We start from the raw sequence: 23,209 nt of genomic DNA on the forward strand, positions 1-23,209 counted from the left end.
GACTCGGACCCGACTCTTGGGGAAATCACCCCTTCACCTCATTGGGCGCGTTGGCTACACATCGCGCCCGCCCACGCAGGGGTCCGTTATACACCTACTATAACTCTGTGTCGTTTAAATCACGTCTAATATTGGAATAAGGGCGAAAAAAACTATTGGTTTTGGAGTGTAGTTTTGTTTAGTGGTAAGTACCTACCTAATTGTAAAATATTTTATCTGGACTTCAGTCCGCTAATCGTATCCATCTATTCTGTCAACTTTACTTCAAGATCCGCCTCCAGGGGAGAGAAAGAGAAATTAGGGATGAATTAGCTTACTGACACAGACCGAATTCCACGCGGGCGGAGCCGCGGGCACAGCTAGTTAATAATATTCTAACCTTTGTTTTATCTGGCGTCGTGTTTGCTAAGTATGGACTCTGAAATAACTGTTTTTGAAGACGAAATAAAAGTCAGTCATTAAATTTAACGTTTAGTCTATGAATAAACGAGCATATCTGAATCTGTTTTTGTTCAACCTTTAATAACTTTTTGTTACTAGCCAGTAATTGTGTGCGTTTTCTTCTCTGACTAGAAATACTACACCTCATATTTCTAGTAAGAGAAGTCTAGGTGGTTTGTGACATGAAGGATATTTTTATTAGAGTTTGTATATAAAGGATGACACACGTTAGACCGGGCCGTGTCCGGGCCGGAGCTTCCGGAGCTTCGTTTTCTATGGAAAGTATCACGTGATCACCTGTCATCTGTCATAGAAAAGTAAGCACCGGAAGCTCCGGCCCGGACACGGCCCGGTCTAACGTCAGTCATCCTTTAAAGTAGATGTTCGTATCAAACTGCTGAAATTATATTTTTCAATTCTATTTTACTACTTATGATTATTATGAAATTTGCTATGAGACGAAAGAGCTTTCGCAAACCTAGCGTTTTACACAACAGAGTTATAAACAAAAAGGTAAAATTTGTGTCAAGTTTTCAACTCTCCGTGGTATCTATCTACATACTATACTACCATTTGGTGCGTTAAATAAATATTATTACATACTTATTATTCTACATATGTTCAACTGTTCAGCATGATGCTAACCGGCGCCGAGAGTTCGGACTCTGCCGATACATATCCGTAACCCAATGGATTATCCCCAGGGGGCCAGACTAACTTTTCCGCCGAAAGCTTGTAATGTAGCTACGTAATGGGGTCCTTTAGGTACTATGTTTAGCAGAGCAATTCGAACTTCGGCACCCAACAGTAGGTACATACTTTTTTATTGTTAAACTTTACAAATATCCTAAGTATAGCTAAAGTTAAAAGTGTATTGTTATGTGTAAGTGTGTATTTTTTATTTAGTGTAATTATTCTATAAAAAATAATGTATTAATATTGACAGCATGTTGATTTGTGTTTCATACTTCATCTTGATGTCTACAATCCTGCACTAACCACAAGTTTCTGTATGACCCAATGGTTGACTGTTAAAAAATGTCTTATAGGATCAAGTCCGCTATTTATACAATTTATATCGTGCAATAATAGTAGTTTATGCAACAGTGATATAATAAGGGTTCTTAAAATTCAAGGGTCGAAGTTACAAAACGAGACTTAGTCGAGTTTTGTAAAAAAAGACCCGAGAATTTTAAGAACCAATTATGAGCTGTTGCATACATTACTTTTTCTATGACAGCTGCAGCAAAAAAAAAAAAAAAAAAAGTTATTATTAAAAAAAAAGAGTTAATATTTAAAAAAAATTGAGTTATTATTTAAAAAAAAAAGAGTTATTATTTAAAAAAAAAAGAGTTATTATTGTAAATGAAAACATACCTCTTTCAATCAAGATGATCGGAACTTGTATCTTTAAAAAAAATAAAGCAGTTGTATTATACTCATAAGATGAGCCTAGCAGTCATCTTATGAGCCTATAGACAAATCATTCAAATGACATTGCTTTAGATATCACTGTCAGTCATTTAATTGACACATTTAAGTGCTGGAGTAGAAAAAGTTTATTTATTTATTTAATCGTATGGCGATATGGACACATAGGCAAAATTATATATACAGTATTGTTATTTATAAGGCAACATCCAAGTTTTGCAACCACTGCACAGCATCGGGCGTCAGGTCTAGTAAATCATCCGGGCTACCCGAGTATGCGCGGAGTGGGCACCGCTGGATGATGTGCTCCATGGTCTGGTCCTCGATGCCGCAGTCGCATAGCGCGGAGTCACTCCAACCCCACTTATGCCGGAAGAAGTTGCATCGTCCGTGCCCGGTTCTTAGGCGGTTTAAGCGACACCATAGTTTCCTAGGAAGGTCGGTCCCCTTGTACATTATAGTCGGGTCGGTATTCACGGCCGGGGTACCGTCAGCTTGCCTCTTCCATTCTTATTTCCAGAGCTGCTGTACGTCGAAGGAACTTTGTGTGAGTGTTGCAGCAGCTACGTATACCGGGCGACGGGACTTAAGTCTCGCCATAGGCGGGTTGGTAAACTCCTGATGCATTGGGAGAGACGGACATGCTCTGATTTTGCTAGTCTCTCTTAGCAGCGCCTGTTTCCTTCTCAAATGTGGAGGTGGGATTCGACTGAGCGCAGGAAGCCAGTGGCAGGGTGTAGATTTCACTGTCCCAGTAATGCATCTCATGGTGACATTGAGCTTCGAGTCTACCAATTGCGTGTGTGCACTTTGTAGCCAAATTGGAGCACAGTACTCTGCAGTGGGATATACGAGTCCCAGAGCCGTTGAACGGAGACAGTCCGCAGAAGCTCCCCATGAGGTGCCACACAACTTGTGCAGTATGTTGTTCCGGGTCGATATTTTAAGCGAGAGCTTGGAAAGGTGTTCTTTGTAGCTTAGAGTCCGGTCCAAAGTAATGCCAAGGTATGTTGGGAAAGGATTGAATGGTAGCTTTTCACCGCCCAGAGTGACAGTTGGCTCGTGTTTAGCGAGGTGGTTGCTTAGGTGAAAGCAAGACACTTCTGTTTTTCTGGCACTCGGTATGAGTCTCCATTCTCGAAAATACGCTTCCAAGGTTTTTAAATCCGTATTAAGCTGGCTCTCGCCTTCCCCAAATGTACGACTCTGGGCTACCAGGGCAATATCGTCCGCATAAATGAATTTTCTGGCCGTGGTTTGTGGCAGATCGTGGATATAGAGGTTGAACAGCTGTGGTGCAAGGACAGACCCCTGAGGAAGCCCGTTATTCAATTTTCTCTTCCTACTCTTCTGGTCACCGAGGAAGACCTCGAACTCCCTTTCACTGAGCATGTTGCACAGCAGGTCTGCGATCTCACGGCTGGGGATCACTGACAAAACTTTGTATATCATGCCCTGTTTCCAGACAGTATCGTAAGCAGCTGTTAGGTCTATAAAGACGGCGGTGGACTTCAACTTATTCTGGAAACCAGCTTCGATATGGGTGGTGAGAGCAAGAACTTGATCGGTGCAGCTGCGTCCACATCTGAATCCAGCCTGTTCAGGCGGAGTGGCGGCCTCTATGTACGGAGTAATCCTTGTTAGAATTAGACGCTCAAGTAACTTATAAACACAGCTAAGGAGAGACACGGGTCTGAAATTTTCTGGGATGTGTTCCTTCTTTCCAGGTTTCAGTAGAGCTATGACGTTCGATTTCTTGAACTCTTTCGGTATATGGTTCTTTACCAGAATATCCGAGAACAAAGCAGTAAGCCAGCTGACACTGGTTGGACCCAGGTTCCGGATAAATTCATTATAAATTTTATCTGGTCCAGCCGCCTTGCCAGGTTTCAGTTGCTTTATTGCGGAGGCTACCTCATGTGTGGAAAACGTTTTAGAGAGTTCGCTATTTCTTGGCATCGAACGTCTGAGTTCCGTCAGCTTGTGCTTAATTTTCTTTGTCACTAGCTTATCTCTCTTTGCCCGTGTCAGTTCTACCATGCGATTTGCAATAGCGTTAGGGTGTACTGTAAGCTGGTTAGTTCTAGGTGACGACTTTTTCCCTGTCAGTTTGTGCAACGTGTGCCATGCTTTCCTACTAGATTTTTTAAAGTCCATTTTTTCCACCAATGACTCCCACTTCAGCTTTCTGTTTAGATCTAGTGATTGCAAAAGTTTTGTGCCCACCTCATGGTCTCCTGTGGCTTGGTACGACTTATATAGAAGTTCACTTTGTGTGTTCCAACCTGGGACATACTCCTTTCTATACCCTCGGGGAATGGTGTTTTTTGCGACTTTGATGACCAAATCAGAGAAAACCTTATAGTTCCGCGCGCATGGGTTTAGGTCTGCTGCCAAAAGCTCTGCATCAAGTTGGGTTTTGAAGCTACCCCAGTTTGCTCGGCCAAAATTCCACCTTGGCAAGGGCATCGAATTTACAACAGGTATTTTTAAGCCTACTTCTAGATGTACAGGCCTGTGTTGACTATTTGGGAAACAAGGCAAAATGGTCCGAGTTGTAGGAAGAGGCTGGTCGAAACAGTCCTTTGTTACAAAAACGAGGTCTGGGTTGTAATCCTTGTGCCACCGCGCAGAGTGGAAAGTACCCGGGTCCTTTTCATCGAAAACTAGATGTAGATCGGCCATCTCTGCCCACTGGACAAGTGCTTCTCCGTTCGCATCACTTTTGCTGTATTTCCAGTTCGTGTGGTGACTATTAAAATCCCCCGCGTAGATACATGGGTGGTCGTGCGTGGGGAGTGGCACAGGCCCCCATCCGGCTCTGGGAGGTTTGTACACATTTACGATCTTCAGGTCGTTTACTTGGACAGTGATAGTGAAGATGTTTTCGTCGCTGCTGGCAGCCACTAGGGCCACTTCAGTAAGGTTATCTCTGGCGTATGTAGCTAATCCGTACTGAGGATGATGGAGCGCCTTAATGAGAGTGTATCCAGGTATGCGTCCTCTTCTGTGCAGGTCTTGCTCGTCTTTACTGTGTGTCTCTTGGATGTTGACTATGTCGATGTCATAGTTCCGCAGTTGTTTTTGCAGGTAGTCACATTTGGCTTGACTGATGCCTTCGATATTTAACTGCCAGATGCGTACTGAAGGTTTCACATCTTTGGTCCTGGGATCCCTGGATCCTCGAGAGCATTGAACATTCGTAGTAGCCATTTCGTATGTGAGTATAGATACTGATTTCGCCTAAGTTTATGTAAATAGTACACAAAAAATACTACCTATCAAAATTCAATTATTTCTTTACAATTCAATGCTGATATTCCGCATAAATAGTAATTTATGCGGAATATCAGCAGAACATGGACAAAATAGGTAGCTCATTATTTGCGAGGTGTCGATTCGAACATTTAAATAAATAGTCCCAAACAACACAGCTTTTCTCCAAACAACTTTTCGAGTACCCGACTTAATTTCAGACTTCAAAATAGCCACACTAATTAAATATCACTTTGACTCATCGGACAGAATAATTGGCTTGTTATATTAGACGCGGCTAATATTCGATAGCAGATTTAATAGAAGAAGCCCATCAAATAAAACTTCCAACATTACAAAGGATGTCAGGCAAAGTTTGAACATCGATCGCAAAAAATCAGTTCGGTTATTGTTCCTTAATACCGTAATTTCCTGCTACCATTCATTACCATGAGTCATTTAAAATTATTTTCGTTGTTTTTATCGGCTATAAAGCTATTTTAGAGAATCTACCTCATGGCTTTTGGTCACGTATTTACAAACTAGTAAATAGATACCGTTCTTAAAAGTAACTAGTTCACCTATTTTTCTTTCTCTAAGTCATAAAATTTAAATTTGAATGTTACAGTTTTGTGAATCCACTGATAACGCTTACCTACTCATACAAAATACGTTGTTGATCCGTATACCTAGCTAAAAGTCAAATAGTGGAAACAGGCGAACAACGCACTACGATTGGGTAGTTAAGACGGTAAAAGCAAAGTGGATGGACATTAGGCAAATGATTCAGTAGTCTTAACCACGCTAAGTCCAACGAGGGGCGAACTTTCCGAAAATAAAAACAAAATGCGCGGCCGCTATTATTATCCGTCTTGTTATTCATCTTTTACAAGGAAATAATGGGCAAAAATTGATTATAGGTACGAAACTAATTTTATAGTTTATTAAGAAAATATCGTGATTCCAATAAATAATTTCGCTAGACAAGTTTGGATACCTACAATTTACTTTTGCCTGAACGATCCATGAATTTGGTATTACTATTAACAAATATATATTATTTATCGTCTTTACAGTTATAAAATCTTGCTGAATTGTGAAATTAAACTTAAAATTTATTTTACTATAATTATTTATCGATAAATATCGTGTATAACCACGTAGGTACCTACTTTGCAAACCTACCTACCGTTTGGTAGACACGGCATGGGAAGTTTGTATATAACTGAAGAAATAAGGGCTAAGTAATTTTCTGTATTAGACGTTTGGTTATTTATTTTCTTATAATTAACCAATTATAAGTAACAAAAAGTCTTTGTTTATGCAGGGTTGGTGCAACTTATAGGAAAATGGTAACTTATACAAATGGGGCAATAAACGGGCTTATAAAGCATAATATTCTTCCTATTTTATTGGCATGTTTAATTAAAAACTGTGACATGATGAATTCAGTAAGTAAAATGTTCCCAGATGCCCCAGAACCTTCTACTAGTGCAATAATGTCCAAAAACGCACGTTGACTGCAAATTGTTCCTTCGAACGCAACATTGTTTGGAGACTAATACTAATCTCTAAATATACCTCCGCAAAAATATTCTTGTAGGTACAATAGCGAATTTATTTTGATCATTGTCTATATGTACTTAACAGGCTGATTCTTTTTAGGTTGATATTCTGGTTGGAACTATTAACTGTTTTTTTTTCTACTACAAATGCAGGAGAAGGTATCCTACTTATCTCTCATTTCCAGCTTCCCCACGTACAGATCGTAAGCCTGAGGTATTACTTAAGAATTTAACCACGTATTTCTGACAGTATTTACGAGAAAATAATGTTGTCTTAATATAGCGATGTTGTGTTTTGTTTTTTTTTTACCACAGCCTAAGCCAATTGGGTGGAATAAGTCAAATTCTTGTAGGCCTAACCTCCCGATATCATGATTGAATTATTCACCATGAAATAACATGTGCATTGCAAGGTATGTCAGTATCTAAATAAACTAAATATAATTTATAATAAACTAAATAGGCACGGTAATAGCATATGCTGTACCTACATATTGCTTAAATTTAAGTGTCTTATTACAATGACACAAATGTAAATAATTAAGTGGTATGAAAATGTGATGTCTACGCCAATTTTTTTTCGTACACTTTTCGTGTGCAACTAACATTGCACAAACCTCCGTTTTTAGGGTTCCGTACCCAAAGGGTAAAAAGGGACCCTATTACTAAGACTCCGCTGTCCGTCCGTCCGTCCGTCCGTCCGTCCGTCCGTCTGTCACCAGGCTGTACCTCACGAACCGTGATAGCTAGACAGTTGAAATTTTCACAGATGATGTATTTCTGTTGCCGCTATAACAACAAATACTAAAAACAGAATAAAATAAAGATTTAAGTGGGGCTCCCATACAACAAACGTGATTTTTGACCGAAGTTAAGCAACGTCGGGCGGGGTCAGTACTTGGATGGGTGACCGTTTTTTTGCTTGTTTTGCTCTATTTTTTGTTGATGGTGCGGAACCCTCCGTGCGCGAGTCCGACTCGTACTTGGCCGGTTTTTTACATTTTGCTGGGACATCAGTTAGCCGTGACCACGTGACGAAACCTGTGTCGAATCGTCGGTAAATAAATGTAATAAAATAAATTCGCCATAGACCCGTCTGTAACCGTGAGTTAATATGTGTTCAAAATGTGAAAGTTTTCAATATTATTAAGATTAGGTAAAATTTAAAAATTTCGAAATCAAGCTTGTTGCTGTAATTTTCTAATAGGTACTTAATGAATAAAAAGCATGATTTGAAATTGAGACCTTTTTCCTTAAAAATGAGAAACGGAAGCCTTGTTAATTGAAATGAAACGAAATATGTTTACCTATTGTAAATATGTTAATTAAAAAGGCAGTTTATTAAATATTTTTAGATAAGCTCTGTTTAATGTTTATGTGTTTCTCTAAACCGTGATTTTGGTAGCAACAGCCTGTATTTGAATCGCATGTTGTAGTTATTTACGTCCGACAGTTTTTGATGTGACTAGGCCTTATTATGTATTTCTAATAGTGAAAATGTATAAATAATGATATCAGAGTCATTACGAGTAGGAAGTTTTTCAAAGTGAGGTTTGGCCGACTCGCGCCTATTGACTCCGCACATAATTCTTATTAAGAGCGTTTCTGAAGCACTAGTATTTTATTTATCAGGTATTCTAATTTTAATAACAGGAAATGAATTAGATCTGGAAAAATATATATATGATAGGTATATCAGTGTCAAAAATGAAATTTATTCAACCAAAAACGTCACTTTTGACACTGACAGACTGTTATAGCGTAATTTATCAAAGATTGGATATACCGTAAAATGGGGTGAGTGAGTAGGGTCAAAACTGAAATTCAAACCTCGATAACATTTTATTTTTACATATGAAAACTGAATGGTGTATATAATAAGTGTTCCGGACGTTTTTATTTTAGTTTCTATTTTATTTTGGGTATGGGTAGTTCCATTTCATAACTTTGACGATAAAGAGGAAAATCCACCTCACCCCGTAGTGCCTCGTATTTGGGGTGAGAGTGGTTTTCATACAAAGGTGATTTTGGAAAATTGTTGGATCGATTTTTTTTATTATGCGTATTACTATAGCTCCATTTTAAATTGGAATACATTATTTTTGTAGCAGTAGCCTTAAAATCCCTTCTCACCCCCCTCTCAAACCTTCTCTCCCTATTCATAACCCACCTCTCCCCGCGAAACCTACTCACCCCGTTTTACGGTAAGTATGTATTCGTAACGTAGGTACCATCTTAGGTTTTAAATTTAAACATAAAAAAACAATCTTTAATATAGTTTGTTTGAATTTAAAATACTCGTATTGAAAAATTGATAAAAAAAAAGGAGTATCTTTTTTTTCTTCTTCCTTACTTGTCTAGTTCTTCTTCATTTATTTATAAGTAATTACTTGTAATTATTTATAAATGACATGTTCATATCAGTTTTGAATACCAGGCCTCTCATTGCGACATAATCAATTAGGCCATTTTGGCCATTTTTCAAGGGTTCTAGCACCTTAAAACACAAATATATCAAAAAAAGCAAAACGGTCCGACACAGATATTGATAATATTAATCTGTGTTGAAAAAATCATTGCTCTAGCTTCAAAACCCACGGAGGAATCAGTCGAGTACGTTTGTATGGAGAAATTACCACTCCTGTTGCCTCTTAATAATATAAATATTATAACTTATAACAGATATTTTTTAAATCTTAATGCTAACCGAGAATTTTACGCATATTAATTTTCCGCCAAACCTGAAAGCTCAGTGTATTTTTTTCCGCTCCAAGAGTTCTCAAACTTGTGACTTGAGTATTGTGGCACAATTTGGGAACATCATTGTGGTTACCAACTTACAAACATTTTAAATACTGATAAGAACCTTAACGAAGTACACGAAAGAGAAATATAATCGGGCCACATTCAAGTTTACATTGTTATTGAGTAGGTAGTATTATTAGAGCATTTCTCAAAAAGTTCGTACATTTCGATCACCTCTTACGATTTCTATAAAAAATTGTATGCTGGTACATGAAGCTGAACAACTTCCACCATATTTCCCAAAATGTCCCAGAAAGTTTCTATGAAACATCCTGTTTTGTTACCAGATTTCCTTACACATATTTGGTAACAAAAAAAACTGGCCAAGTGCGAGTCGGACTCGCGCACGGAGGGTTCCGCACCATCAACAAAAAATAGAGCAAAACAAGCAAAAAAACGGTCACCCATCCAAGTACTGACCCCGCCCGACGTTGCTTAACTTCGGTCAAAAATCACGTTTGTTGTATGGGAGCCCCACTTAAATCTTTATTTTATTCTGTTTTTAGTATTTGTTGTTATAGCGGCAACAGAAATACATCCTACTGTGAAAATTTCAACTGTCTAGATATCACGGTTCGTGAGATACAGCCTGGTGACAGACGGACGGACGGACGGACGGATGGACGGACGGACGGACGGATGGACGGACGGACGGACGGACGGACTGACGGACGGACGGACGGACAGCGGAGTCTTAGTAATAGGGTCCCGTTTTTACCCTTTGGGTACGGAACCCTAAAAAGGAATGTTTCATAGAAACTTTCTGGGACATTTTGGGAAATATGGTGGAAGTTGTTCAGATTCCTGTAATTTACCAGCATACCAATTTTTATAAAATCTAAGAGGTGATCGAAATGTACCTACAAACTTTTTGAGATATGCTCTTTATGTAGTTAGGTACATTTTCAACGGAATCATTATTCGCTTGCTCTTGTCCCATACAGCTAATGTTTTGTTTGATTTGTACCCGGTTTGCGTAGGGACTTGTTATTTTAATTTGTATATCTATAGGTATATTGTATATATATGTATATTATGTATTCAAACCGTTACCAAAATATACATTTTACATTTTCTTCTTTGATGTTGGAATGTGGACCAAAGGGTTGTGTGACATGAGCGTACTGAAGTACGGCTACTTACTTTAAATAAAGTGATGGCCAGATTCCTATTCTTAGCAATTACTTGACGCTTTTTCGTAAATCTCATAGAAAATCTGGCTACAGATCATAAATACCCAGTATTTATTATTATAAAACAATTCTAAGAGCTGGTGGCCTAGCGGTAAGAGCGTGCGACTTGCAATCCGGAGGCCGCGGGTTCAAAATTCAAATCCTGGCTCGTACCAATGAGTTTTTCGGAACTTATGTATGAAATATCATTGATATTTACCACTAGCTTTTCGGTGAAGGAAAACATCGTGAGGAAACCTGCATACATCTGCGAAGAAATTCAAAGGTGTATGTGAAGTCCCCAATCCGCATTGGGCTAGCGTGGGGACTATAGCCCAAGCCCTCTTGCGCATGAGAGGAGGCCTGTGCCCAGCAGTGGGACGTATATAGGCTCAAATTATTATATTATTATTTATAATAATATAAATAATTGCAGGCTAATTAGGCATAGATTGTATCTAATATTACGGCAATGAAACCTGCAATGAGTTTTTCGGAACTTATGTACCTACGAAATATCATTTGATATTTACCAACCGCTTTTCGGTGAAGGAAAACATCGTGAGGAAACAGGACTAATCCCAATACGGGCCTAGTTTACCCTCTGGGTTGGAAGGTCAGATAGCAGTCGCATTCGTAAAAACTAGTGCCCACGCCAATTACTGGGATTAGTTGCCAAGCGGACCCCAGGCTCCCATGAGCCGTGGAAAAATGCCGGAACAACGCGAGGAAGATGAGTGATGAAGCACTAATTCTAATTTTATTAAACGTCAAAAATTATATTAAAATTTTAATCAGGCCGATTATATTTGCTTATTCTCTGTGACTGTAGCGCCACCCTGGCGGTTACGGGGCGCATTAATTATCGGACAATAGACACAGCCGTATATTAGCCGTCTAGTCAAATAATATGAAGATCTAGTCCATCAGAGTTCAGAGTTAATATTCTTTCCACGCTGTGCGTGGTAGTCTCTTGTATTTTTGAAACTTTAAACTGATTACTAAGCTACTGTGATTATAGTTGTGAGCCGATTCTATTGTATTGATAGGCTAAATTTGCATACTGGACTACATAGCATTTCAACATACATGCCGTAATATTAGATACAATCTATGCCTAATTAGCCTGCAATTATTTATATTATTATAAATAATAATATAATAATTTGAGCCTATATACGTCCCACTGCTGGGCACAGGCCTCCTCTCATGCGCAAGAGGGCTTGGGCTATAGTCCCCACGCTAGCCCAATGCGGATTGGGGACTTCACATACACCTTTGAATTTCTTCGCAGATGTATGCAGGTTTCCTCACGATGTTTTCCTTCACCGAAAAGCTAGTGGTAAATATCAATGATATTTCATACATAAGTTCCGAAAAACTCATTGGTACGAGCCAGGATTTGAATTTTGAACCCGCGACCTCCGGATTGAAAGTCGGACGTCATATCCACTCGGCCACCACCGCTTTTTAGGGTTCCGTAGCCAAATGGCAAAAAACGGAACCCTTATAGATTCGTCATGTCTGTCTGTCTGTCTGTCTGTCTGTCCGTCTGTCCGTCTGTCCGTCTGTCTGTCCGTCCGTATGTCACAGCCACTTTTCTCCGAAACTATAAGAACTATACTGTTGAAACTTGGTAAGTAGATGTATTCTGTGAACCGCATTAAGATTTTCACACAAAAATAGAAAAAAAACAATAAATTTTTGGGGTTCCCCATACTTCGAACTGAAACTCAAAAATTTTTTTTTCATCAAACCCATACGTGTGGGGTATCTGTGGATAGGTCTTCAAAAATGATATTGAGGTTTCTACTATCATTTTTTTCTAAACTGAATAGTTTGCGCGAGAGACACTTCCAAAGTGGTAAAATGTGTGTGTCCCCCCCCCCCTGTAACTTCTAAAATAAGAGAATGATAAAACTAAAAAAAATATATGATGTACATTACCATGTAAACTTCCACCGAAAATTGGTTTGAACGAGATCTAGTAAGTAGTTTTTTTTTTATACGTCATAAATCGCCTAAATACGGAACCCTTCATGGGCGAGTCCGACTCGCACTTGGCCGCTTTTTATATTATTATTATTATTCTTCTTTGAATTCGGTGATTTCAGAAAGTTTATTCATTTGGAACAAAGCCTATTTACATTCTTATTGAAACACGTTATCAAAGAGATTATTTCAATTCGCCAATAAATAAACATCCTTATAAACAAAGGGATCGAGTGATGTGATTTCAAAGGTGATCTTTTTTAAAGCAAAAATTATACAAATGAAAAGAAGAATACTGCGTAAATAATAGCATTGGTACACGTGCCTGAAATTTAACGACCAACAAAAAAAAATCTAATTAAATCCTATCATACCTACTCAAAAATATGTCCCATAGCTTGTATGTCAGCGAATTAAGATCTATGGGACATATTATTATTTTTGAGTACCTAAGTTATATGCACCCATATTTTTACACACGGGGCTGTCCATAAATTACGTCATCGATTTTTGACGACTAAAATCATCCAAAAATCATGCTTCAAATGACCCCGTTTCATCCTACGTCTTGCTACCATCATCCGATGTCCAGACACCCCCCCCCCCCCCTAATATGAAATGACGTAATTTATGAATAGCCCCTTGACTGTAAATACCTATACAGACTAAAAAATACAAACAATGTTGGTGCTGTACTTAAAACCTAAACGTCTTGTTTGGTGGCACTGGGTTTCTGTTAATGTCAAATATACAGGGTGTTTGGGACATTGTTTGCCAAATTAAAACAGCAGATAGGTTGAGTCATTTGCTATCTTCTCACCCCTCGGAGAAAAAATTGCCCATGGTTTTACTCCTGCGCACGTAACAATTTGAAATTTACGGAAAACTGGCGTAGAGCTGGAAAAAAAACGCGCGCATTTTTTTCTAGGCATGAAAAGATAGCAGACAGATAGTATACAGGGTGTTTGGTACCTATCTACGGTAATGATTCAACCTATCTACCATTTTAATTTGGTAAACGATGTACCAAACACCCTGTACCTACTTAGGTACCTATGTTGAATACAAAAAGTTCACGAACTCAAACTTACGGCAAAATTCATTTTATTGTCTCCGGTTGTCTGAAAGAGATCACTCTTAAGCTATAAGACCGCCTGATGTTATGTATGTACCTCTATACTATTGTCTTTACTTGATATTGTGGGTACATGTATTGTAAACTGTGTGAGGTGTGCAATACAGAGTATTGTATGTATTATGTAAAATCCTCCATCCTTATTTAAGTACCTACAAATGGCCTTCTTCTGTATAATTACTTACTGAACACTTTTAAAATTACTACAATGGCATTAACGCCTTACAGTGTTTTGCTTTTAAGGTACGGATATGAGGTGAATAGAAAAAAAAATAATGGACTTTTAATTAAATTAGCCTTAAGTAAAATAATTAATTCCTTTGTGTTACGAAAATTAATCAGTTTCTATTGAAGTTACATGCATGTATGTTGGCGTATGCTATAAACTTATAATAGGTACCTACCTATCTAGGAGACCGAGCTTTGCTCGGAAAACATATAAAAACTCAATAGACAATAGATTTCCCCAGAGTTAAGACCTAGCTTGATCGATTTTTCGCCCCCGAAAACCCCCATATTGCAAATTTCAGCGAAATCGTTAGAGCCGTTTTCGAGATCCCCAAAATATATATTAAATAAATAAACAAGAATTGCTCGTTTAAAGGTATAAGATGTGTATGAATTAAGTACAAAAAAATACAATAACTGCAATACAATTTATATATTTCATTTTCGTAGCATATTCACCCGTAAGTATGTACTTTTCCATTTAAGCTCTGCCAACAACTTTAGGGTTCGTTTAGTGAATGAAACGCGAAAAGAATTAACAGGGAAATTAATAGGGATTCCTTAATTTAAAGAGCTTTGCTCCATAACTTCAGTTTAATGAAGAGTGACATTTTGCCATTGCTCTTTGAAAAACTGAATCTAACACTAAAACTAACACTGAACTTTATAGAACTTCATAAAAGTTTAGTGTTGTTAAGTCGTTTGTTTTTAAATAGTCATTATTATTTAATAGCAAACATTTTAACACGGAAAACTCTTTTTAATGGATAACGCAAATTTTATTTAATATTAAAAATAATAAATAAAGTTCTTAATGAAAATGTTAACACAGGCTTTCATTAACCTGCTGAAAATGCTTAAAAAAATCAAATGCGAGCTTTTTCATGAATGTTAAGTAAACTATTTCACAGTTTATTATACAATTCATTTACAATGGTAAATAAAATATTTTTTATTTCTTTCAACTAAGTTTAAATGCAAACTTCTTACCTGAAGTTGACCATTGGCACTAAAACTTCACTATTAGTCCACTTATTCAACTTCACTTTCGTATATTGAATCACTAGGGTTGTGCTTTCGTAGGAAATTTGTTTCTGAGCGGTAAAGTTTGACGGGCACGAGGCGGGCGGTTGGCGCGGCAGAGTGAAGACTCTGGCCCGAGTAGACTCGACTCACGCTTTCGCGGGCCGCGCACCGGTCACGCATCCACGTGGACGTCGTTTACGCTGCAATAATTTTTAAAAGAGTCAGAACAAGGATTTTTATAGCACACGCAGTCATTTTAAACGTCAAACTTTTATGAAATTATGACGTATTAATAACACTTGCACTGCGTGTGCTGTCAAAATTGTTGCAGACTTGGTCGGAATCTAGCTTTTATTTTTCACTTGTTAGTTTGGGCGCGTTAACATTGTATTGTACATTTTTACTTCCCATACAGAGATAAAAAATAAGAAGGGCGTAATACCTACTTTTTGATGAAGCTATAGAGTATCACACTGATTTAAACTTTCACGATTTTTACACATTATTAAATTGTACAATCGCGTATCTAAGTTTTAAGATTTACCTCCGACGTTTCGAGGACGGCGTTGTCCCCGTGGTCTCGGAGAAGACCGAGACCGACGGAGGGTCTTCTCCGAGACCACAGGGACAACGCCGTCCTCGAAACGTCGGATGTAAATCTTAAAACTTAGATACGCGATTAAGTCCCGTTGTACAATTTAATAATGCTATAGAGTATATTAACTACATAATATGCCTATTGTGTGGAAAAATAATGATTAATTACCCTCTCCTTAGTATTATGTTAGTGTAAACATGTATTTCTGAGGAAGTGATTATTCTTGTAATCTTTTGAGAAATAAACATCTTAAACCTAAAAAGATCTTATTGTTTATTAAGAGATAATATTTTCAATATACACCTTGATCTCGAACAACCACTTTACAGTTATTTACTTGCTCTATTGCGTCTTGTAATTTTTAATTATTAATTTTTTTTCACTTTGATATGATATATTGTGAGTCTTCTACCCATTTTACCACATTTATGAGATTTACGTAGTATAGTTCCAATACCTATATACCTACTTGTATGTATAAAGATAAAGTGTTTAACTAGTTAAGGCGAACGTGTATCACGTGACGTATTAAGTACCTAAACCTAATGCGCCCTTTGGTGAAATTGTATCAGACCCGATCAATTTTCTTGGAATTGTAAAGAAAGCGCATTATCCCCGCCAATGGCTATTATCCCGATCCCGGTAGACCTTACGTTCTGTGTAACAACATCACAAATAAATATTGGATTGTCGTTGATAACTCTTTTCCTTTTATTTATATACCTACGCTATTATGAACGTCCGTAGTGTCAATTATCAAATCTCTAAAACAATTATGTAAATGTTATTAATAGATTTTTGTTGCAACAATGCTGATTTTAATTTACTTTGCCAAATTTTAAACAGATAGGTACCTACATAATAAATATATCAAGAATAGGTCACTCACGTATTTTAAATCGAAAAGTTTACTTTGCTAAATTTTAAACAGATACTATAGTATAATAAATATATTAAGGATGGGTCACTCACGTATTTTAAGTTTTTCGCGAGTGACCCGTTCTAAATATATTTAACTAGCGACCCGCCCCGGCTTCGCACGGGTTAACAAATTATACATAAACCTTCCTCTTGAATCACTCTATCTATTAAAAAAAACGCATCAAAATCCGTTGCGTAGTTTTAAAGATCTAAGCATACAGACAGACAGACAGACAGGGAAGCGACTTTGTTTTATACTATGTAGTGATATGTCTGTGTCTCATGGAAGTTTTGTTATTAAAAAGATACCTACATCTTTTAAAACATTTTGTATCATAATTAGTTTACAATAGGGTTATATAAGTTTATAACAAGGGTAAAAATATAAGTACTTGTTTCACATAGGTACTTCACTAAGTAGAATATATGAAATATAACAATATTTATTACCTACTTAATCTTCAACTAATCGTTTCAACACGGCTGAAAGTATTTTCAATCTCATTCTTGTTTCGTTATTTATTAGAAACACTTACCGAGGTCACGCCAAGCAAAGACTGCAGAAATAAATCACAGTAAGTAATATTCGAGAATTTTCCGTACAATATTCAGGAATGACGGGGTCCCATTTAAGTGATACTACTGTTACTACTACGGTTAGGTAGATACATCTGGGGCCCATTTCTCGAACGATATTAGATTAATATTATTAGTCCACAAACTGTCAAATCGTATGGGTCGCCATGACAACACACTAATAATATTAGACTAATACCGTTCGAGAAATAGGCCCCTGGGCGGACAGAATACATTTTCTTTGTAGGCTTCTGAATTACCGCCACTTTTTATATGAAAACGAAAATACGTTTTTTTGGATCTTCGTACCTACAAACGACTGTACAAAAAGTTGATATCAATATATGTAATATAATTACTTATGGATTAAGTATATCGCTGTGACAACAGTTCCTGGTTTTAGTGGCACTGCCGGCCTAGCCAAGGTGACAATCGCGCTATCGCAACGAATCGCTCTGTGTAGCACTCTTCCATATTAGTGCGAGAGTGCGACAGTGATTGGTGCGTTTCGATCGCTACGAACCGTAAGCGATTTGCATGTTGGCTACGCGGCCAGAACCCACAATTTTAGCGTAATAAAAAATCCCTGTCCTTGTCGGTTCAAGTGGTGTAAAGTGGTCGACAGAATTTAATTTTCAGTGACATGTAGTACCGGTATATAGGAAATGTCAAGCCATAAATTCCCAAGAAATTACACTAATTTGTCATAAATGTGGTATCTACTTTATGTCCTTATGCAAAGGTTGTCCATCGCGGTTCAACGTGGCAACACGGCAAGCGTGATGGGCTCCTTTGCATCTAGAGGGGCGTGGGGCGAATTTTGTGAATATTTTTTGTGCTTTTAGTTTAGGTTAAGATTTTTGTAATTATTGTAAGAAGATTTTAAGCATTTGTATTTCTTAAAATACGAAACCTGTTGACTTAATTTCTGAAATATACTTTGTCTCAACATTTTTAATACTATACTGGAGTTCCAGCGGGTGAGTGCCTTTACTACTATGGCTTACAGCAATTGATGAAGTCTATGCTTCGCTTTTTGTTTTAATCAATGTAATGTAATCATGCTCGAAAACCGCATTAATTAACATTTGATATATTTATAAACTAAACAATTTCTCGTTTGCTGCATCATTATTTCAAGGTTTGAAATGAAATCACGTAGAATTTGCTGACGTGGGTAGAATAAACCAGCACGATGAATTATGGCGTTGCTTGTTTTTGATTCAAAGCAGAATGGAGTGGGAGTCCTTTTTATAGGTCTCTGGGCGGCTTGAGGATACCAAGCTGTTCAAGTATTTGCTTCCAATTAAAAAGGTCGTCACCTGACCCAGTTCATGACCGCGATAATAACCTCTTCGGACCTTTCGCAATTAACTGGGATCATATAGCCTACGTTTGATACATCGATATTGGACTACGCTACGTGTCCGTCCCTTTTATAAACTTTATACGTTCGTAATTATTTCATATCAGTTTCTACTCAAATCGAATCTTGTACACGTTTGTAGTTAGATATACGAACTTTCGTTTTTTTTTTGGAAGGGTTTGCACGGAAGACCAGCGTCAAGGTATTCATAAGATACCTTGACATCAAGCTGAGTGGAAACCTTTTCAGTGACGTTTTAAACCGTTTTTGTGACATGTTTTTGTAAAATGTTGTTGTATAAGCGTCCTGAATAAATTTTATTCTATTCTATTCTATTCTATTCTATTCTATTCTATTCTATTCTATTCTATTCTTTTTACTATAAATCTGTGATTTCTGTGCCTGTAGGTACTTTTGTCAATGCTTCATACAAACCAATCGATTGACATCTCACTGCTATGTATAGTAGGACAGAAATATTCTCGAAGCATAATATTCAGATTTGGATTCAATTAAACAAACAATTAAGGGTCGTCAAGTCAGTCATGTCAAGCTTTTATATGGTTGTTTGTCGGTCGGGTGGTTTTTATTGAATTTGGTCGATAATTGATTACGTTAGGTATGTTTAATTGGTGTTTGCTGATGATATACTCGTACGAGTATTAAGGCCCAGTACTGTAGGTTTGTGTTCTTCTCTCACTCTCACTGAGCGTAAGCGTGATTAGCGTGAACGAGATGGATATGCATACTCGGGACCGCGGATAACATGTTTTGGAATTTTATTATATTTTTTTCTATGTATTAATAATCATAAAAAGTAAGCGCTGAGTTCCCTCAAGCATAATATTGCTAATTTTCATTTATTAGTTTTTGTGTTTTTATTATAATTTTTAAAAGTGCATTTTAGACCTTTTTTTAGTTCGCGATTTTTTTCTGTCGAGCGAAATTCATAAACTCTGGAGTTGAATTGCTGAGATCCCTAGAGAAAGGCCTCAAGATTGCTAATTAAAATTTTGACGACCGTATTGTGATCTAAAAAAGCGCTGCGACTTTTGAAAAACTCCAGTCTTTGACCCTAGGGTACGACACTCAGGCATAGGTATTCATCTCCTCAATTTAGACTAGATTGCGTATTAATGTGAAATTTTTAATTACTTTACACGTAAAGCTCTATAGATATAACATTTTACCTAGAGGCCGATTCGAGCATAAAAAGTGATGTCGATCTCATCTCATTTTGACATTAATCGCCTGTGCATCACATTCGTTGTATATTGGTGCGAGCGAGATGCCCTGCGAGTAATATCAGAACCAATTAGTAAGAGAGCTTTAAAGTTCAAGCGCCGCTTTTGTTCATTATAAGGTTATTAAAAAGCTTGCTGTTCCATGAAAAGACTTAATAACGATAAATTAATAGTATTTTATAATCTCGTACCTTACTTAGACAACTCAACAAGCTTCGTTGCCTAAACACGGTACTCTACTGAAAAGCTCTCCATTATATCACGATTGTATAAAATACTTAATTGTTTGTTATTATTTTTTCTTTTACTTACTACCAAAGAAAGTATGCACAGATTTTAGAAGTGAAAACTTCTTTAGCGGCGCTGGGCATTTTTTGAGGTGGGGAAAAAATTATAAACTCGAGACATCGTAAGGCGATCACGTGACCGTAAGCCCCGTAAGGTGGCCACTCATAATTTAGATGGCATTTAAATCAATAACGAAAAACTCAATGTTATTTGACATTTATGTTGCGGACTCCTTTTCAAAACCTATACTTACCTTTTTACACACTCTTTACCTATGTTCATCCTATTATGTTCAAATAATTTGACTTTGTCATTGCAGTATGTAAATAAACATGTCAATGAAAAAGTGTGATCTTATTTGAGAATGATAATAATATATAAGTAATAAATAAATAGAATACCTCCGCTATACGTATGTATCGTGTTACCGGGCGTCGGTAACATAGTGAGGTGAGTTTTCACTTCTATCGGCACTCCCTTGTTTTTTTTAATTGCGAACTTTTTTGGAATACTTTGGCGCAATTATTTATCAGGAAGCACTTCTTTAAGAAATTTATTTTCACGGCAAATGCTACATCGGATAACGTGGAAATAAATATGGCATTATCTGCTGCTACCATTGTTTACTTAACGGTGAGTTGACAACACTACCTACTTATTTTATTTTTGAATGCAACAAATATTTATTTTTCAGTAAATAGCGAAACAAACATGAACCGCTTTTTATATACATACTATCTTCTGCCCCCGACTTTGTTTGCGTAGAATGAAGATTTCTGTATAACAACTATCCTTTGTCCTTTCTCGAGACTCAAACGTCACAAACTTTCAGCATGCATACAATTTCACATTTATAATATTGTACTTATTCGGGATTAGTAGATTAGTAGTAAAAGTTTAAGAGATTACATTGTACTTGATGTGTTTGATGTAATATGAGTTAATGGAGTTTCCTTGGATCTTGGATCCGTAAAAAATATCCTGGCTCACCGACGCCGCAAATACAAATAGCCAGTTATCAAGTTTTTAACACGTCATTTTTTTATATGAAAAATTAATTACCTAGTTATATATTACATTTATCAAAGCAAACTGTTTTAGAATTGAAATTAAAATATTCTGATGGTTTTACTGACGTGAATGATAGCTCTTTTGCGAATAACTTTCCACCATTAAAAAGATTTACGGCAGCTGACGTCAATAAACTCAACTTTATTACATTAATATCATATGTTCCTGCTTGCTAGCTATTATAAATTCTGAAAAAGAATTCACGTGAAGATGTTTTTACCGTAGCGTAGCCATGTAAGCCCTGAATTTGAAGCAAATGTGTTGGACAAAGAACCTCTTTACCACAGGGTAAAAAGGTTCTTTAGTGGGGTGGGTGCAGCTAAGAAAAAATAAAACTTTTTATAAAGTAGGTACCAGTATGTTTAACGTTGTGCCCTGTACCATAGAGAAGTATAGTAAGACAAGAGTGCTCACTCCATACATCAGTTTTGATACCAAAAAGACTATTAGCATCTAGCATCGAGTAGCGGAACTATCAGTAATGCTACTTGACAATATATATAGCACCGACCGGAAACTCTTATGTTGTTGAGCATAACACTTTCCGGTCGGTGCTACATCTATTGTCAAGTAGCAGTACTGATAGTTCCGCTACTCGATGCTAGATGTAGACACTGAAATTAATAGTCTATGTATTTTTTCTCTATGCCTGTACTCATTTCTATAGGTATGTCGCGAATAAAATAATACAATTAGTTATGTTATTTTTTTATGAGCCTCCAACATTATACAATACCGATTATTGAATAAATAGACGCCCGAAATCTCGTATTTTATATTAACAATCTCCCAATATGGTTAATATTTTCCCAATATAATTCTGGTTATTTCATATAATTGGATCCGAAACCGATATCACATCATAAATAATAATGAACGAAAGCATCACATATATTTAAGAGTGTCTCACTACGCTCAATATTCTCGACTCTGAAGTCTAATCGTAACAATTCAACGTTCTTCGCTGAAGGTGAAGAAAAAAGCTACATTATACTCGGCATGCGACTGATTGATTGATTTATAAACGTATGAAGCCACGCACCAACGGTTTTCTTATCAGGAAATTTACGCTCTCTTTTGGGTATCGTGCTTTAAATCTGGCAATATATTTTACGTTCTGGGAAAATATAAATATACATTACATTAGCAATACATTAGCATTATATTAGCATTACGCTGCTAACACATGATTATTTCAGTCTTACTGAATTTACATATGTATAGAAACCGAAATTAAAATTGGATTGATTTTATGATGTCCCCAGAGTGTGAAGAAAACAGCAAAGTTGTTTTTTGTTTTTATAATAATAATTTTGTTTACAATTTCTCTAGAGAAATGTGTGTAATGTCAACTACATAGACCGTAACACGTGTAACCTCTGAGACGTAATGTAAGCTTGTTTGCTCCCTCATTCAATGACAAAGTCAGAACGGTTCCTGCGGGGCCGCTTCCGCTAAATAATGCCAACTCGGCGGGAACTATTTAAACTTGCTCCACCATGTAGCTTGTGTAGTTCTCATTAGATTGCCAAATGGCAAACAAAAATCAGTGGTACCGGAAAATCTAAAAATGTAACAAATATCGGTACAAGAAATAGTAATTGCAACACATAATATTGATGCTTAGATTTCATTTGGGTCTTAGGTTAGGATTTTACAATGTGAGTATAAAAGTACAATAACAAAACACTTACTTTTGTTAAATCCTAACCTAAGACCCAAATGAAATCTAAGCAAAAAACAATATAAAAAATATATAAACACATTATAAAAAACCTAACCTAGGGTGCCGCCAGCAGCGGGGCAAGGCCCAAGCTGCCGGTGGTCAGGGCTGCAGAGAACCGGCGGACTATCCGCGCCGTGTCCAAGATCACCGCCTTCTGCATCTGGCCCTTGATCCAACCACCTAGCGAGAGTCTTTTAAGATGTTGGTCGAGACTCTTCGCTATTAGACCGTTCGCTGAAACAACTATCGGGACAATGATCGTCGAATCAACATCCCACATGGCGGTTATCTCGTGAGCCAAGTTTAGGTACTTACTGGGTATTCTTTTATAATATCCAAATAGGGCTACATTCGTAAGGTGAAGCAGCC

General features: G+C 37.1%; 1 protein-coding gene across 1 annotated transcript in view; it reads right to left on the minus strand.

The window, feature by feature from the left end:
- Positions 1–15,146, minus strand: part of LOC134649674 (RYamide receptor-like) — a 42,119-nt gene extending 26,973 nt beyond the window's left edge. The window contains exon 1 of the mRNA XM_063504513.1: positions 15,015–15,146. The gene's annotated coding sequence lies outside the window, so the exon portion shown is untranslated. The remainder of the gene's footprint in view (positions 1–15,014) is intronic.
- Between the last annotated feature and the right edge of the window lie 8,063 nt (positions 15,147–23,209).

Source organism: Cydia amplana, chromosome 7, assembly GCF_948474715.1.
Source record: "Cydia amplana chromosome 7, ilCydAmpl1.1, whole genome shotgun sequence".
In the NCBI taxonomy this organism is placed as follows: domain Eukaryota; kingdom Metazoa; phylum Arthropoda; class Insecta; order Lepidoptera; family Tortricidae; genus Cydia; species Cydia amplana.